This window comes from Montipora capricornis, chromosome 10, assembly GCF_036669925.1.
Source record: "Montipora capricornis isolate CH-2021 chromosome 10, ASM3666992v2, whole genome shotgun sequence".
Taxonomy (NCBI): domain Eukaryota; kingdom Metazoa; phylum Cnidaria; class Anthozoa; order Scleractinia; family Acroporidae; genus Montipora; species Montipora capricornis.
Genome location: NC_090892.1, coordinates 17,772,701 through 17,778,625, shown reverse-complemented (window position 1 = coordinate 17,778,625; position 5,925 = coordinate 17,772,701). Strand labels below are relative to the sequence as shown.

General features: G+C 40.1%; 1 long non-coding RNA gene across 1 annotated transcript in view; it reads left to right on the top strand.

The window, feature by feature from the left end:
- Positions 1 to 2,330, top strand: part of LOC138019652 (uncharacterized) — a 4,955-nt gene extending 2,625 nt beyond the window's left edge. Inside the window, exon 2 of the long non-coding RNA XR_011126200.1 lies at positions 1,261 to 2,330. This is a non-coding gene — a long non-coding RNA (uncharacterized lncRNA). The remainder of the gene's footprint in view (positions 1 to 1,260) is intronic.
- The last annotated feature ends 3,595 nt before the right edge of the window (positions 2,331 to 5,925 follow it).

The window sequence follows — 5,925 nt, the reverse complement described above, 5'->3', positions numbered from 1 at the left end:
ACGAATTTTAACAGAAAAGTTCATCAATACGCATGAAAGCAAGATTTTGGTTTTGGTTTCGAATTGAAAATGAAGCAAAATAGTTATAGCCTTCAATCGTTGTTTCGTATTCGTGTTTATAGGCTATTTATTAATAAAACGGAAATAACTCGAATGCTTCTGTTTAACTGAGCCAAAACTCATCCCTCGACAAGCTGTCGAGATAGCCACGAGTGAGACCTCCGTTTGAGGTATTTATCTTCTACTTAAGAATCGTTAGCTATGTCATTGTTACTAGGTATCATAGTATCCTTCAGAAAAAATGTAGCTATCACGGTTCGAAGGGTATATTTCTTGTTCTCCGACAAAACGCGCCAAAAAAAGTATACTTTTTCAATAGAACTATTGGTCCAGGAGTGGAAACGCCCGGAAGTATGATTTTGTAGCGTTGATTTTCGAGATCTGAACAAGCGCTTTGGGTTTTTTGTGGTGTGCATGCCTGGAGTGAAAAATTCGTCTTCCGTCTTATAATCAGTCCAATCGTTGTTGCAACTCATCTCAACTCATCTTATTTTGGTTCGCTGACCTATTAATTGATTAATATGAGCGTGCTGCATCGGATACAGACACAAGACGTTAAAAGTAGCCAAAAGGAAAGAAAGGCAAAACATAATATTAAATACATACTTAACTCTATTGATCTGAGCTAAACGTGACATCCATAATAAGTTTGGATCCATAATTACACCAAAGGTCTGTAGCGGTTAAGTTAATTGTTGCAGGTGAAAGATCCTTCCCGAAAAGTGACAGATTAAAATCATCATTCACTTTTGCTATGTGTGGTCTACTTCCAAAGATCATTAATTTCGTCTTGTCTGGGTTCAAAAGTAGCTGGTTGTTATTTTTTTTAAAAAATTTGTTATCATAAAATGTAGTGATAATTGTTGAATTACTGCTCATCGGATACTGTTGGGAGGCACCCTAATTGTAATAGGCAACTGAACTAAGAGGATTAAATGTGTTTTCAAAACCCTGGTGGGCCAGGCATCTTTTTTGATGAAATTTTAACGAAATTTGTAGATTTCGTTACAAAGGCAGCATTTTCTCCTCAGTTATTTCAGTAATGACCCCAAGAGTTAATGCGGTCGGAGTTTTGATCCCGCGACCTCCCTCAGTGCACGGGTCCGTTGTTCGAACTGAGCTACCCTAACCCTAAACCTTTAGCAAACTGTAAGCAAAATGTGTGAAAATAACTTTTACTCTGTGTTGTTTCTTTAACAGGTTAGCTGTTGATTATTCTTATTTGCAAGGCGCAGTGCAGTTGAGACACGTTTCCTTGCAAGATGGAATTACCTAAATCTGTTTGCATTCCGATGCTTGCTATACAAATGACTGAGATTGTTCTCATTGTAATGCTGAATTTTATCACCATTCTCGTTTTTACAAAAACCCGCTTTCTTCGTAGGCGTAGACTGTACTTGGTGCTCAATCTGGCGGTTATAGACATGTTGGTTGGGGGATTGTCAGAAATGAACATTTTCCTCAAAATAGGAAATTCGTGCCACATCTGGAATGTACCCGTTCCGGGAAACAACCAGCGAAATTTATGTTCTTTGCACTTATTATTTGTCATCGCTTCCGTGACAAATCTTGTTGCGATTTCGATAGAAAGGATGCACGCAACGTTTCACCCGTTGAGACACCGCTTCATCAAAAAGCGGACGTATAGTGTCATTATTACCGTAATTTGGGCCACAGCCGCCTCACTAACAACTGCTATAGCCTTGACGACGGACCGGGACGACAAAGAATCTTTACTGATTTATTACGCATTGAATTCATTTAATGCGATTTCTCTTTTGGTAATCTGTGCTTGTTACGCATCAATTGCTATAAAAGTTCATCGCGGATTACATCTTCTGCCCCACGGTGCAGTCAGTAGAGAAAGAAAATTATCCAAGACATTGTTTATACTGACTATTGTATCCTTACTTATGTGGCTACCATTTACCATAGGCTCGTTTCTCCAATTCTCCACTGATATTTTAACTTCCTTCCTTGAGACGAGAGAGCTTTGGTTTAATTTTGTGTGCATCGCTCTCTTGTACGCCAACTCTCTTTTTAATCCCACTTTGTACGCATTTAGACTACCAGATTTCAGAAGAGATATGATTTCACTCTTTTGCCGTGGGCGCCAGAGGCGAGTCGTGCCGGTTTTGAATCAAAACGTAATGCACAGGGTCTGAAATGAAAAAGCAAAAGTCTATTCAAGTAATACTGGAAATCATGTATCACGTAATTAAAGATAACTTCAGCTAGACCTTGTCAATAGGAAATAAAAATTAAAACTGATTAGACATGTGTATCGCTTGTTTGCATATTTGTAAGGAAAAAAAGCCTTGAAGATTATTATCGATGAAGTCCAGGAATTCCTGGTATCTATCATCGAGCTGTTACCCTGCGAGCAGTTGGTTTCTCCTTCGCTTCCCGCAAGAGAAACCACAGCGAGCAACCGTTAGTTTCTTTGAGTGATCTGCCCTACCAGCGCCAAGGACGAATAAATTAAATTTGAACCCGTAAAACGAGTTAGTAAACTTGTTTTGGCGCTTGCGCGTGCGTTCAGCTACACGTAACTGCTGCGTTTGGGCGAGCCTACTGTGGAGGGATTTCCCACGAAATAAGACAAAGTGATGTCAAATACATCACGTGGGGTGTGAAGTACTTCGCACATGCTCGACGGAAAATCAAACGGTTGCTCACAGTGGTTTCTCTCTTGGGAAGCGTAGGAGAAACCAACTCCTCGCAGGGTATCGAGCTGTCGGTTTTGATGGCAATTGCTTAAATTGAAGGGCAAGAAAATAGCGTACATTATTTCCCCTGGGCGGATCCACGATTTAGTTCATTCAAAGAATTGGGCGGATCCTTTAATAGAAAAGCTGAAAAAAAAGGGGGCGGGGGTTCTTTGAGGGAATACCCCGAAGGAGATTATAAAGGTGCTTGATTGAAATGTAAATTTCGAGTGTTTCCTGGGAGGAATGTAAGATAATATCTTTGAAATTCTGGACTGTGCTTTCATTGGCGGTGTTTATTTTTCAGAAACCACACATGTTTAGTAAACATTGCAGTTTAGAGATTTCGACCAAACCACTCGAACCATCCCAGTTTCCCACCCCCTTCAATTTTATATCAAACCGTTCCTTGAATTGCGCAAATCGTGCAATGGAACGGTTATCTGTGCACAGAATTCAGTATTCGCTTTAGCAATTATTGTGAATATGCAGACTCTTAACACATCTAAATAAGTAAAGCCTTGTGCAAATGAAAAAACTCGGACAACGTTTAACCCGAAATCTCTTTTATTCTATGGATAATCTAGTATCCACTGGAGCCTCTATCTTTGCTCTTTCTACCTTTATTTATAAAATAATTAGGATAGTACGCGCACTCTCATTGGTCAATAGCTGTGTTTAGATGAGAGTATGGAAACACGGCTGTGATGTCACACGAATTTTGATTGGCTATGTAGTCGGACGCGCGTTTTGATCGGCTGGTAGGAAATATGAGCGTGTATCAAGAAAATCTGTTTGAATTTAGAAGTAAAAAAACCAGCATTTACACTCATTTGTCGAATTATCTTTGAGGAATATTTTATAAAAGCAATAGAGGACTTTTTTCCGTGTTTCCGTAGCCTCATCTAAACACTCGGGGAAGTTGGGAGAATTCTCGACAATTATGCAAACCCTCGACTGCGTCTCGGGTTTGCATAACTGTCTCGAATTCTCCCAAGTCCCCCTCGTGTTTAGATGAGGCTATGGAAACACGGAAAACGTTCTCTATTGCTTAATTGGTCCCTCGACTGTTCTTGCATCCCTTTTGTTCATCTTCTTTTAAATCCTTCCGATCTAAGTGATCATGGAGGTTTGAGCGATCCACATTAGGGACACTTAAATTTCCCAAGCGTGTGACAACATCCTTCTTCACTGCTGTTACCAGTAGCTCCAAATCTCAACTGTATCAAAGGGGGATCAAAGGAAAGTAAGACACCACTGTCCTCACTCCCATAACGTGTTGCCATTCCTTTCGTAGTTACATCCTCTCCTCGACTCGGGTCTGCGTATGAGCTGAGTGATGAAACTCGAAATGAGCATTTGTTGTGATTGGCAGGTGTGGCACCTCCCCATTACGTCATTTTGGTCCCCTTTCATGACATCCACCACGCAGTGTCACCGACAAAAATAAGAGAACCACGAAATTCCTACTCGATAAATTCTCGTGCTCGCAATGATCTAGGTCAAGAAAATTGGTGATACCTGTCCCCAAGTAGCGGAAGTTGGGAATGTAACCTACATCTGCTTCATACCCAATAGGCCATTTCCGAGTTCATGTCTGTCTCCTCTTCAAAGCGAGTCTAAGTGCGAAGTTTTTGTGATGATAATTGGTTCTACTTTACATATAAAAGAAAACTAATTATCATAAGAAAAACTTCACACTTAGACTCGCTTTTAAGAGGAGGCAGACATGAACTCGGAAATGGCCTATTACGTGCGTTCTATTTTCGCTGTCGTGACGAAATGACTGTCATTCCAACTCCATGCTCATTAGTCATGTTACAAAATATAGTGAACGGTCTGTCCTCCATCGCCATCAGGATCGATAACATAGGAGCCACTTGTGGCCTGTGGACGGTAGTATTTTACTGCATTGCAGGATTTTTCTAAAGGACCGGGAAATAGAAACATAATGTATGTTGCAATAATGTCTACGAGGTTTCTAGGCGTAACACTTTTTTGCCAATCCTTGATCAATTGCGCTAGACAATGGGGCAGTACACAGCCATTACAACGTCTCCTGGGATTGGCTCGGAAAACAATAGACGCAAATAAACAACCAATCAACGATGGACCCTAACCCTAAAAACAATAGGACAATCGCTTAGAACTTTATTCAGCATTCTCTTCAGTCCTTAGAATTTTTTTACCGCAAAATTGAAGTTATAGAGCTAATTTTTGGGAATCTTAAATTCCTCCACTCAAACACCCTCAGTTTTCTATTTTTCAGTGAAAGATGTTTTAGCTTGTTTACAGGAATCCTGCTGGATGCAAGACGCCCTTCTCGTAACCAGAACCTTGCATCTAGTCTCTGCACGCAAAAGGGAAGAGCTCAGGGAATAAAGCCGGAAGTTTTCGAGGGTGCTTAGTAGACGACAGAAAGACATAAGCCCTAACTGGCGGTCTCAGTCCCGGCTATATTTTTTGAAATAATTATCATACGTGGGTCAAATATAGCTTACCTTTTCTTCACAAACAAGGGATTGACGGCATTTTTGCATTTTTTTTTACTTGGTTATTAAATTGTCACTCTTTTTATATTTAGAAATTATTACGTAAATGCCGGGATTATTCGTACATGCAAGTAAGTAATGCTGCGGTAGATTTCGTTGATAGTGACAACACTTGTCAATGTTAACTACAGCAACGCCGTATTTAAGTCAGTGGGACTTATTTTAGTTTGTTCAGGGAATGAAAGTATCGTCAATGTGCCGAAATAAAAGAAGGTGTAACAGAAGAAAAATTAGTAATCCGTGCATACGGCGAAAGCTACTGAAATTTAAATTGACCAATCAGAATTCAGCGAGCGAGAAAAACTGTGCTACCCGACGTCACGTACAACGTCTTGTCAATTGTTTGCAATTAAAGGGTCAGAAACGAACGAACGTCTGGTGTACTTGTTCTTAGGCTGTTACTTGTTCTTTTTCTAACTATGTTAAGACGAATTCAGTATGATATTTTCAAGTGTAAGAAGACTTCAAAACTGTTTTGAAAATGTATTTATTTTTGTTAATTCGCAAAAAGAGACTTTGGTGGCGTCCTTTTGACAGGGTAGAGCGACAACAACGTCGTTTGCGCACAGAAATGCATCGTTCCCGGTGAAAGGGAAAATGATTGG